The following is a 13,870-nucleotide window of genomic DNA, read 5'->3' as shown; positions in this document are numbered from 1 at the left end:
TAACCAGCTCTGTGTCTATGAAAATGGGCAGGGGCAGAGGTTTTATTGAAAGACAGCGCCTGGTTGACAGTCCTGGGCTTACTCCAAAGACGCATAAATCCTCTTGTTCTTTTTATATGAGGACAGTTAGTGCTGGACGACTCTACTTATTATTCCCCAGGGGACATTCAGTGGAACTTGTACTCCAAAACACTGAATACCTGAATAAAAATTACATGGGAGCGCTGTAAAATAGTTTCATAAAATGGCCTCTTCCATATTAAACGCAAGCTACATGCTTGTTTCACTTTATTTTGTTCTTGCTTTACAGAGTGTATATTTGATCCATAAGCATACATTATAACTGTTCTTCCTGCCATAAAGTTGAAAAAATTGCTAGCTTTAACTAGATTTCTAACAATACCCCCTCAGGTACGCATAGGTTATATATTTTTTCCATTTAGTATCCCCCATCCCCCTCCCCACATTCATTCTCTCATAGTCTGGGTCAGATTGCCCAGGGGGCACGTAGATCTGTAAGGGATAACCTTTGACAAAAGTAGGGGAGGCAGCAGCAGTGACATCTGGCATCACATCTCTAGAGCCTTCACATCACGGTGGCAATCTGACACCACTGTCATAGTGTGGGCGGGGGCACATGCTTGTGCTTTACTGGTGAAAAACAAAGACAGGAGTCAGGACTACTATAACGTATAAAGCACTAACTAGGTTTCTGACGTCTTACACTTGCCAGCTCAGTCTGTTATCACAGCAGCCAGCATTATTTGTATTATTAAAAGCAAAATGTTTATACTCTGAAACAAAGAACTGTAATATCAAGTGTCCCCACAGTGACACACTCAACCTTCGTCAATGTCACCTACTGTCTCCCCACCTGCGAGTGGCTTCCCTGGTAACCACTGCACCGCTTAGCTGCCTTAAGTCTTCTACAAATCCAGTGTCTTCAGGCTGGAATTATTTTCTTGATTTATAGCTCTGCTTTCTCTTTAGTCTACCCTTCTAGAAAGTCACACCTGCAGTTTCTTTGAAGTTCCCCCCCTTTAATCCAGGAATGCCAGCAACAGACTCTCCCACATGGTATCTAAAAATATGCTCCAGGGCACCTGGGTGGCTCAGATGGTTAAGCATCTGACTTCAGCTCAGGTCATGATCCCAGGGTCCTGGGATCGAGCCCCACATAAGGCTCCTGGCTCAGTAGGGAGCCTGCTTCTCCCTCTCCCTCTGCTCTCCCCCTGCTCATGCTCTCTCTATCTCTGTGTCTCAAATGAATAAATAAAATCTTTAAAAATAAATAAATAAATAAAAATATGCTCCAACCCCAGTATGTTTTCTTTCCCTCAATAGTAAGGTTAGAGCTTCCTTTTGTAGAGGGACTTCAGATGTTACCAATTGTTCCTCCTAATTACTAGGCACAAAAAGCAAGAGCTTGCAGAGTTAACTGCTAATCTCCACTCCTCATCTCAAATGAAACTATGCTTTTAGTTCTCCTAAAGAACACATTTCCAGAGGTCTTGACTTCAATTTTCTAAAGTTAGCCAGAGCCTACAGGAGTATAGCAGGCTTCAGAGATCAGACCTTTCTCTGGCTAGTTCAACACGCCTTCCACAAAAATCAAAAGAATATACAATCTTGACAAATAGAAACAATCTATAATAATAAAGCATGGTATAGTTATATAAATTACTACCAGTAATTAAGAATATTTGGACTTTGAAGTGGCCTAGGTTTGAATTTCAGCTGTGTTATAGGTGCATTAATCTCTTTCCACAGCCTCAATTTTCTCATCTGTAAAATGGGAATAGCAATAGTACCCATCTCACAGACCTATAGTGAGGATTAAACAAGATGATGTTTCTAAAGTGCTTAACACAAAACCAAACACATAGTTTTCAAAAAATATTAGTTATCACTTTTTGTTTTTACATAGTAACTTTTATATATCTTCCTTAGCATGATATTGTTTCCAGCAAGCATCTGTGACCCAGGTAGACAAAACTCTTACTAACAATATAACAATACATTCACAAATGGAAGAGCATGCCTCCCATGATGGCCTTTGCCCACGCCTGCTGGTTCTTCCCCTCAGACTCTATCTAGTCTGGGGAAGTTTCTTGCCAGAACTTCCTAAAGGGAAGCTGCCCTGGTATTAGCATATGAAAGAACCACTTTCTGGGCCGAGTTCCCTGACACCTCTGAGTAATTGTCTTCTTGATACACAAGTGATTATTTTCCCTTCATTATGTTCCAGAACCTTGAGTCTTTACTGTCCCTAATCACTATACATACCTATCTCCCCATTATACCTTCTCTGCACACTATTGTGATTTTTTGCATATGGGCACTTAGAGGGGAAAAAAAAGTGAGAGAAAGCTAACATTTATACAGTGAGTAGTTTTCTATAAATTTATTTGATGCTTGCCTCATAAAAGTCTTATAAATAATGAGAAAAGTGACCCCCTTCCCTCCTACCCTCACTGCTGATTATAAATAAAATGTTAAATGCTCTGTAACTTAATATAAGGAGCTATGGAAGTCTCCTGGGATACCTACTCAGCCAGCGCTTAGGTTTTTATTTTTGTTTTGGTTTGTATTTTAATATATTATCAATTACCTTCCAAGAACTTCAGGTGGCTTATTATAGAAGACTTATAAATTGTGGCAAATAAAATGAGAGTTCAAAAATATGAAAAAGATGAGGATTCTCAAACTGTAATTTCTCAGGGGTGCCTGGCTGTCTCAGTCGGTAGAGCGCGCAACTCTTAATCTCAGGGTCATGAGATAAAAGCTTACATTACCATCTGCCAAGCACTTCTCTAGGCAGTAAGAACATAGTAATGGGGTTATCTGCTGGCTCACCTCCTGGGTGTGCAGCAACAGGCCTACCACACCTCCACCTTGCTGGGATCCTTCAGCTTCTCAGACTCTTGGGCCAGGTATGTGTGTTTGCTCCATGACAAAGGGTCCTTGCTTTGGCAGCACACCCACATCAACAAGAATGATGCCTCAAAAAAGAGAACAAGAGGTAGTACTGACTGCCAGGGACTTAATCAGTACGGATATAAGTAAAATGTCAGAACTAGAGTTCAGAATAACGATTATAAAGACACTAGCTGGGCTTGAAAAAAACATGGAAGATTCTAGAGAATCCCTTTCTGGAGAAATAAAAGAACTAAAATCTTAATCAAGTCAAAATCAAATGGGCTATTAATGAGATGCAATCAAAAATGGAGGCTCTAACTGCTAGGATAAATGAGGCAGAAGAGAGAATTAGTGATAGAGAAGACCAAATGATGGGAAACAAAGAAGCTGAGAAAAAGAGAGATAAACAACTACTGGATCACAAGGGGGAATTTGAGAGATAAGTGATACCATAAAGTGAAACAATATTAGAATAATTGGGATATCAGAAGAAGAGGAAAGAGAGAGAGGGGCAGAGGTATATTGGAACAAATTATAGCTGAGAACTTCCCTAATCTGGGGAAGGAAACAGGCATTCAAGTCCAGGAGGCACAGAGAACCTCCCTCAAAATCATTAAAAATAGGTCAACACTTTGACATATAATAGTGAAGCCTGCAAATCTCAGAGACAAAGAGAAAATCCTGAAAGCAGCTGGGGACAAGAGGTCTGTAACCTACAAGGGTAGAAATATTAGACTGGCAGCAGACCAATTCACAGAGACCTGGCAGGCCAGAAAGGACTAGCATGATATATTCAGGGTGCTAAATAAGAACACAGTAATGAATAAACAGACAAGCATTCTGCTTTCATGGGAATTTACATTCCCTTGGGCATAAAAGAATGGATTGTGGATAAAGACATACAATAAGCAAGTGAACAAATAAACATACATTTATAACAGTCCCATAAAGAAAATTTTAAGAATTGAGATAATAGAGTAATGAGATGGCTACTTTGATTGGGTATCCCGGGAAGGCTTTCCTGAGAAGTTGATACCTGATCTGAGACCTATAACGACATAGAAAAACCGGGCATGCAGAGATGAGGGAAGACTATTTCCTCAGGAAGGCAGGAAATAAGGAGACCATACATACCTCTTAACCAGAGAACCATACCTAGTATCTATTTAACAGCAAGAGAATGGTTTGAGTGAGTCAAAGTTAGAGTACTTTGCTACTTCATATTCTGATACCTGCAGAAGAGTCCTAGAAACAAGCAGAAGTGATCATTAAGGAAAAGGAAATGCATTGGCTGTTGAAGAAGGTAACTGAGTTTTTTTGGAATGAAGTCACTCAAGTTTTCTTACTGTCTTAATGAAATCTATCAAAAACTTACAAATCCAGTAATGGAAAAAAAGGTAATTCAGACAAAATATCTCAATAAACATAAATATATATCAGAAATCTTCAAGGCATCAAAGAACATAAAAGACCAACAGAAAAACCAAGACAGGATCTAGGAGCACATAAATATCCAAAGATTTGAGTCTCACATTTTTTTTTCCTGAGAAAGAAGTCTCACAATTTTTCCCCTGAGACCAGAAAGAAATTTTCACCTAGGAATAAGGGTAAATAAAAAAATACCCACTCCACTGGATAGCAGTCCAACTTTGACTATTCTGGGTGACTCTTAAGCATTGAAACTAAAGTGACACCATATTTTTATTTCCATTGTACTAAAGGGTGCCATTACATCACTGTCAAAGTGGCAGAAGAAAATGTCTCTAGGAAGTTACAGCATCTGAGGCCTCAAGTTATTCTCAAAAATAGTTTTTCAAATCCAATGTCCTAAATATAATCAAATATAACCAAGCATTATAGCATTATACAGTAATATCACTATGTTGTACACCTGCAACTAATATAATATTGTGTGTCAACTACACTTTAATAAATACATGTGTTCAATATATATACATATATGTGGGTGCATTTATATACACAGAGAGAGAGAATATTCATCTATATATATATCACTAAGCACATAAAAAGAAAAGATAGTGCACTGCGTTGAATAGCATTTCTCTGGAGAACTCTGACTGATACAGGTAAATTAAACTGCACAAACAACAGACAACAGAAATCAACCCAAAAGTACTTCCCAATATGGAATTTATCAGACTCCAACATTAAAACAACTATACTTAACATGTTCCAGGAAATAAAAACCAAGCTTAAAATTTTCAGTAGATTACTGAAAAATATAAAAAGTAACATGGGGGCACCTGGGTGACTCAGTTGGTTGGGCATCTGCCTTCGGCTCGGGTCATGATCTCAGGGTCCTGGGATTGAGTCCCACATCGGGCTCTCTGCTCAGTGGGGAGTCTGCTTCTGCCTCTCCCTCTGCCGCTCTCCCTGCTTGTGCTCTCTCACTCTGTCAAATAAATAAATAAAACCTTAAAAAAAAAAAAAAAGGAACATGGTAGCACCACCTAGGTGGCTCACACAGTTGAGCATCCAACTCCTGATCTCAGCTCAGGTCTTGACTTCAGGGTCATGAATTCAAGCCCCCCTTTAAAAAGAAAAAAAAGTAACATGGTAGATATGAAAAAGGACCAACCAAAAATTGTACCACTGAATAAAACTGAAAGAAATAACCTAATGGATGGGTTTAAAAGTACATTAGACACAGCCAAAGAATAAATTATTCCATTGTAAAATACATCAGGAGGAAATATTTAGAATGAGGCATAGAGACAAAAGGAGAGAAAACAGTGGGGGAGGGAAGGGTAAGACAAAAAACAGATACAGTGAGAAGCTGTAACATATAGCAAATTAGAGTTGCAAAAGAAGGGGGAGGAAGAAGCAATACTGAAAAAGACAATGCCTAAGAATTTTTCAAAAAACAATGAAAGACATTAATTTACATATCTAAGAAGCCCAATAAATTCCAGGTGGGATAAATAAAATGAAGTTTACATCTAGACACATCCTATTTGAAATGCAGGATATGAAAGACAATGAGGAAATGTTTAAAGTTGCCAGGAAGGGCGCCTGGGTGGCTCAGTTGGTTAAGCGACTGCCTTCAGCTCAGGTCATGATCCTGGAGTCCCTGGATCGAGTCCCGCATCGGGCTCCCTGCTCGGCAGGGAGTCTGCTTCTCGCTCTGACCCTAATCCCTCTCATGTGCTCTCTCTCATTCTCTCTCTCAAATAAATAAATAAAATCTATAAAAAATAAATAAATAAAGTTGCCAGGAAAAGAAAAACAGGTTACCTAAGGAGGAGCAACAACTACACTTCTCCCAGACCTCTCAACAGCAACAATAGAAGCTAGAAGACAATGGAAGAAAGTTTTGAAAGTAGTGAAATATAATACTGTCAATTTAAAATTCTATACCCAGTAAAATTTATTCTTCAAAAATCAAATTCAAAGAAACATAGTTTAACTCAAACAAAAACTGTGAAACTGAACCACAGGTAGGCTCATTCTCAAAGGGAACTAAAAAAATGTGATTTGAGCTGGAAACAAATATAGAATCCCAAAAGGAAGACTGGCGATATGGGAAGAAATGAATAACAACAAGAATGCGAAAACTGCAGATAAATCTAAATGAATACTATCTGTGTAAAATAATAATAAAACATTTTAAAATAAAAAATTATATTTAAAATATAATTGTATTTAAAATACAAAATTATAGTACACACAAAATATCTAAGAATGGAGGTCGACAAATAGAGTTAAAGTGTTGTAGTTTTTACATTGTCTAAGAGGAGGGTGTAAGTATTAATTAATAATACACTTTCATAAAGCAAGTAGGATTTTTTTAATTTTAAGGTAGTAAATTAAAATAACAAAACTGTATAAAAATGCCTTACAAAGATTCTTAAAAATGGATTCACAAAAATTTCCAATCATACCAAAAGAAGAGATGAGAGAAAAAGGAACACAGAGTTAGTGGAACAGATTACAAATATACAGGAAGATACTGAGCTAGCCCAAAATAAATCAGCAGCTACATTAAATTTAGATGAACTAAATGCTGCAATTTAAAGACAAAGGTTATCACACTGAACTTCTTAAAATGAAGAGTCATATGCTATTTATAAGAAATATATCCAAAACCTAAGGATACAGAAAGGTTGAAAGCAAAGAATTAAAATAGATGTATCCTGCAAGCATGAATCAAAATAAATGTAGCTGATAAAGCCACATTAATATAAGAAAATTCAACTTTAAAGCAAAAAGCATACGTAATTCAGAATACATAAGCACGAAGCCAAGACATCAAAATTTTAACAAGCACCAATGCCGATTCTTACGCAGTCCCAAATTTATTTGATAAGGATATATTTTATAAGGATTACAGTCTGGAAAACACAGAGGAATAAATAGTAAATCTTTAAAACCAGGGTTTCCAAACCAAGACATTGACATTTTAGACCAGATAATACTTTGTTACAGGGGACTGTCCTGCACATGATGGGACATTTAGCAGGATCGCTAGCCTCCACCCACTATATGCTAACAGAACCACCGCAATTCCTCAGTTGCGACAGCCAAAAATGTCTCCAGATACTGCCGAATGTCGCCGAAGGGCAAAGTCTTCTCTGGTTGGATATTACTGCCTTAGACCAACTTCTTCGTTACTCATTCTCACCAATCAGTGTTTCGATTTTTCTAGCAGAACAAAGCCGTTATGTTTGTTTGTTAGGTAAAGTCCATATCCACCCAATCCATCCATCTACCCATCTGTCCACTTAGCAAGTATTTATTGGGTGCCTAGTTTGCAAGACACACTGTTCTAGGAGTTGGGAATACATCAATGAAAAAAGACAAAAATCCCTACTTTCATAGAGCTTACATTTGGGGGTAGGGGTGTGCAGTAGAAAAAACTCACCATCTAAATCGAAATCAATGCTTAAATAGGCTGCCTAAGAACTACATTACTGAATTTCAGTCCAAGTCTCTCTAAAATTTTTCTCATTTTTTATTAGGTTTACCCCTTGAAAAACACTGGCCCTCATTTTGAAATCATTTAAACTCAGCTTTTATCACACAGCAGAAAAAAACAGTAGCCCTGACTCGACTCTATGAGCAAATAACCCTATGCTTCCTTTTCTCTCAACAAGTGAAGTGTGTGTTACCTAAATTTTGGGATCTACATTTTGAGAATGAAAAGCATCCCCTTTGTCACCTCAATCACTCTTTAGCCACTTGGCTAGAACAAGAGTAATAAATAAAACTTCCAAGAGTAACCAGCGACAGTTAAACACTGTACACCACCCATCACACGATGTGGAACGGGGTACTCCAGAGCAGTTACAGTCAGTCATTAGGGACCAGCCCATCCCTAATTCTGAGAAGAGCACATAGAGAAGTAAAATGGCAGAACTCAGATTATTTACTTTAGCTAAGCAAGGAATATCAGTTACACCTGTAACTTAACAGAGTCCTCAATTTTTGAGCTAGAGTTTTAACAAAACCCTCACTGCATCCAGGGTAATATTTTATGAATTTTCTCTATGCTTTTCATTTCAAAAAGTCTGTCTCATGAAATTTTAGAATTCGAAAGGTGAAAGAAGCAATCACATATAATTCGACACTCTCCTCCCTGCCTCCCCCCATATAAGAAATAGCAGAAAACATGATCTCATTCTCGTAAAAGTAGTGACAGGCAAGGCATTTAGTCAAGTTTTGGAACTCACTGATTCTCTATTAGCTAAGCTTACATCACTTACATAAAACCACAGAGGCCACAAGGGGTTTTCATTCGGCAAGCATTGGCTTGTATCCCATTTTTTTTAAAGGTCACTGAATGTTGTTTTAAATGTATATCTCCTAATAAACTAAGCCACTGAAGACAGCAGCGACAACCAAAGAAAATATACTTTTTTTCAAATTAAGGTCAAATTTTAGAGACGATTTAATGAGCTTCAAGGATAGGGTACAGTTTTCCTTGATATTCAACAGAGACAGAAAATAAACTATAGACACGGGAATAAGAACAACGTGGATCTCTAATGTTGCTGTTCAAGAGGCAGAAAAGCATAGGAGATGAGGTAGAGGAATGGAATTTCTCATGGGCTACTGAGCAAAGTGGATACTTCAAACCAAATCACTAGATGGTGGAGACATCTGGAGATGTCCTTGAACACAGCTTCATGGACACTTCCCTGCACATCAGTTTTAAACTTTTAGGCTACTTCCTAAACATCTTGCAACAGAGTTTCTGGACAGAAGTTTTGATACAAGACAAACATCACAATTTCATTTTCCCAGGCAATTCCTTTCCCATGATTGTACCGCACTTCTGATCACTCAAGCACATTTTTGATCATGGACATTTTGAAATTTTATATAACCATTCTCCATGTGTTCGGTCAGTTTCACAGTACTACTTCTCTCCATCCAAAGCTAAATGGCCTCCCTATGTGTAGTGCACATATTTGTATGTACTTGCTCATATAGAGAAAGCATTCTATTGAAGACAGGTGACCTCATTTGTAAACGATGAGAGTCATTCAAAAATAAAATGCCTTTCTTCACTTGGATTTTGAATTAAGCACAGAAAAGTAAAACAAAAGACACTGGGAGCATTTGTGAAATATTTAGGCTTTATGGATTAAACAACTATGAGACTGAAGTGACACTAAGCCAGAGTCTGTGCCATGCTAGATGCAGGACACCATAACAAGATATGCTTAGACTGGCATGGATCAAAATCAATCAGCATCAGCTACAAATAGAGAAACCATTTTAAACTAAAGGTATTCGAGGGAAGAAAGGACATCAGGATAAGTAGTAGGCAACAATTTCAGTAAAGGGCGTTCAGTAACGAGGGGTCCTATTTTCAGAGGAATCCAGTGTGACAATCAGAAAACAAGTGAGCAAGTGAGCGAGCCACAGGGCAAAAGGGTGAGACAGAAATAAACAGAATCACTGGTGAAGATCCAGGGAAAGAAGGACCCCCTTCGGGGAAATTGTTTGTTGGTTCTGTTTTATTGCTTAGCCAAGGTAGGCCAGAAGACTGTAAATGGGTCTGCAGAGGAAAATAACTTGGAACCTATTCTGGCAAAAAGCACATGGAGAACAGAAAGCATAGTAAAGTACTATAAGACTGTACCCTCCCCCCACCCCAGTATACCTGCACCTACAGATCAGTGATTATCCTGCTTTTGGCAAGTTAAAATCATTCAGGTGCTCTCATGTGTCAAAAGCATGCAAAAGTGTCCCTGCATTTGGGATGGATTCAGTGGCAGGTAGCTCAGACCAAACTTTAAAATAAAAAGAAAATAACATTTACTATCTACCATGGGCCAAGCACCAGTAAAAGCTTTATACGGATAATCTCATTTAATCATTTATTCATTCTATATTTGCTGAACACCAACTGTTGTGTCAGGCCCTTTCCCAACAATGTTATAAGTGTTATTAATATCCCCAATTTCCATAGGGAAAAAAATGAAACATAAAGTGATTGAGTTATGTGTTCAAGGTCACACAACTGGTAAATTGCTAACTTAGGCATATTTAATTTTTGTTTGGGAACAGTGGATTCAAATAGTCTCTTTGCCATTCAAATGATTTGTGTTTCTGAGAAAGTTAACTTACATTTTTTTCTCCTGTGTTTCTCATACTGTGAAAGGGGAAAGTGTTTGCACTGTTCTCAAATTTGATTTATGATGACTCTGAAGAATTCTTGAAGGAAAAAAGGGGGGGGCGCTGATAAAATGGAATAGGTGCTATAACTATTATCCCTCCCATAAATAGTCCAAACATATTTTTCTCATGACAACACCACTGCATGAGGCTTTTTCTCCTTGTATTTTTTTCTTATGAAAACACTATATGCCTACAGATCTTAGGCATATACAAATGCTCAAGATTCTTAACCCTGACACAGAACCTCTTTATGGAGGCCACGGCTTCAAATGAATATTAATATCATGAATTTGAAACTGAAAGCAAACAGCAATTGTGGAAAACGACGGGTTGGCTATGGTTTATATCTTTTAAAGCATTTTTCCTCTATGTCTACCCTCAGCAAAGCACTTTCCCATAAGTTATCATATTTATATGTGTCCTTGTAAATATTTTACCTAGACCTGAGCCCCACTTCCAAATACAACCACCTGATGCAAATGGGAAACTTTTTAAAGACAAAACTTAGAGACTATTACAAGTTACATGATGACGGATTTGACCAAACTTCCCCCAAAATAAAGTTTAGTGTTTAAAGTCATATGCTAAAAATCTCTTCAATGTTTAGATTGGCTGATAAATAAATGTTTAAGAAGTGGTGTCAATGGTATACATTGACCAAGTGCATCCACAGGGTGGCTGAAGAGGAGCAACATATAAAACTCAGCTTCCAACTTTATAGGCATTCCTTGTGTTCACAAACCAAAATCCTAGTTTCTCTGTAAAATATTTTCCAGAGCATACAAGTATTGTATTTGTTCAAGGTGTGTTCCTTGAGCATCGTTTTAGCGAAGACACAGGGAAGCTCTCAGAACCCAAACTCCCTGTGAGATGAAAGAAAGGTCTCATTTATTTGTATAGCATAACAGAGACTGTCCCTGCCTGTCATTCCTGAGACAAAGAATTTGTTGCTCAGTATTTTTTTTTTTAATCAGAGGCAGAGTTCTAATATGGGAAGAGCCCTGGGCTTGCAGCTGAAAACCTTGAGTGCAAATCCAAGCTCTATCACTGCTCTACATTTCCATCCCAGGGTGCTCCAGGTGTGGTCCCCAGACTTGCAGCATCAGTATCATCTGAGAACTTAACCGGAACGCAAATTCTCGGGCTCCCCAACCTACTGAATCAGAAACTCTACAGGTATGGGCCAGCCCTCTGCCTTTTCACAAGTCATCCAGGGACTCTGATGCCCTCTTAAGTCTAAGGGGAACTGCTGTTAAGTAAATTACTTCTCTGGAGCCTCAGTGCTAAACAGGAATAATAATACCAGATTGGTCTTCTTCAATGGGCTATTTAGAATTAAACTGTTATAAATATTTAGTAACATGCAAAATTGCTTTGCAAATCTGCTAATTACTAAATAATTGCGAAGTACTGCTTTAGAAATATAACTTTTAGTGCCATTTCTCAATCTGAAAAGTACAGTCATGATAGTTCAGGCAGTTAGACTAACGGAGGATTCTGATCACAAGTGTTACAGAAATGTGAAGTTTTCTGTTAGGTCTGCGAATGTTTTATAGATATTTTGTTATAAACTTCACATCAAAGGCAAATGTCATGATGCTCCCTGGTGATCATCATTAAAACTTTTTCTCACTTTTGTCAGGTCAACTTTTTCTTCAAATGACTGCAATTTGAAAAATAACTGGGCTCTTGAGGGAAAGAGGAGCTGGAGAAAGATCGCTGCTTAAAAGATTTTTTTAAAAATTTAAAAATAATTGTTTCGAGGGGACTAAAAACCTCAGTAGTTTACTTAGCTTACCGTCTACCTGCAAGACAGACTTGAAAAGAATTACTCTCCTATGTGGTTGGTATAAACTCTAACGGTCCCACGGAAATGGTGGCACCGGAAGACTGCTTTGGAAAACCTGGAAGGCATCACAGGGCAGAGAGAGGTGAGCTAAGACTTGCAGGCTGATAAGACCTGATTGCCTTTACCAGGTCAATATCAACAACATCCAATCATTAAACATTCAAAATTGTGTATGTTTGGAAGATAATCTGGCGATTCCTACACAGTGCATTTGTTGTGAGGAGCACTTACACCTGAAATGAATGTTATGCTGTATGTTAACGAACTGGAATTTAAATAAAAACTTTTCAAAAGAAGTAAACATTACCATATGACTCAGCAATTCCACTTCTAGGTATATAGCCCAAAGAAATGAAAATAGAAACTCAAAGAGACAGTTGTACAACCCGTGTTCATAGCAGCATGATTCTCTATAGCCGAAAGGTGGAAGCAACTCAAGTGCCCACTGACAGATGAATGGATAAACAAAGTGTAACAGATACGTACAATGGAACATTATTCAGCGTTTAGGAAGGAAAGAAATTCTGACACAGGCTATAACATAGATGATCTTTGAAGACATGTTAAATGAAATGCGGTCACAAAAGGACAAATTATTGTATGTTTCCATAAGGTATACTATACTTAAATGAGGTTCCCAGAGTTGTCAAATTTGTAGAGACAGAAAGTAGAACGGTGGCTGCAAGGGGTTGGGAGGGGAGGGGAATGGGAGATAGTGTTTAAGGGGAACAAAGTTTTAGTGGGAGAAGACAAAACACTTCTGGAGACAGTTGGCAATGGCTGTGCAACACTGTGAATATATACCTAGTGCTGCAGAACTGCACACTTACAAATGGTGAAAATGGTAAATTTTATGTTATATATATTTTAACACAATTAAAACTACATTTTTTTCTAAAACAGACTTTACACTCATTTTTCACATTTGAGTTGCCTTGAGTGCAAAAAAAATTTTTCTAAGGGTAAAAAGGACTGAAATTTCAGTTTGAAGTTGATCAATCAGCAAAAGTATTTAACAGATCAAAAACTATTTGTTGAATACCTTCTGGATTGATGAGCTTCTAATTATTACCCTGCATGTGGAACTATGCTTGCTCGGGTATAAAAATGCAGTATGAAAAACTGCCATTTCTTTCTCAAAAGTCAAACATTGCCAAGACCAACTGTTCCTCAGTTTTTTGAAATACAGTAAAGTCAAAATTCATTTCCAAATGGGAAAAAGTGTATTTTTCGTTGTTCATGTCTCAAAAGCAACTAACAAAAGTGTCACCTTGGATTAATTACAAGGGATAAAAATGTATGCTCTGGAAAGTCATATTTCCAAAAAGTCTGAGGTGACCAAAGCAGCATAAAATAAAAAACATTTAAAATATTTATGATAGCAATCAGAGTTCACTTAGTTCAAACAATCTAAGCAGGCAGAGAACACATAGGAAGGAATGGGAGAGAACAGGT

The 13,870-nt window shown here is 37.7% G+C and overlaps 1 protein-coding gene across 4 annotated transcripts in view; it reads right to left on the bottom strand.

Moving 5' to 3' along the window:
* The window catches only part of LRRC69 (leucine rich repeat containing 69), a 97,279-nt gene that overhangs the window by 35,928 nt on the left and 47,481 nt on the right, over positions 1-13,870 (bottom strand). The gene's annotated exons all lie outside the window — the stretch shown is intronic.

The sequence above is a fragment of the Zalophus californianus genome, chromosome 4 (assembly GCF_009762305.2).
Source record: "Zalophus californianus isolate mZalCal1 chromosome 4, mZalCal1.pri.v2, whole genome shotgun sequence".
Classification (NCBI taxonomy): domain Eukaryota; kingdom Metazoa; phylum Chordata; class Mammalia; order Carnivora; family Otariidae; genus Zalophus; species Zalophus californianus.
This window is presented reverse-complemented; position numbering and strand designations above follow the sequence as displayed.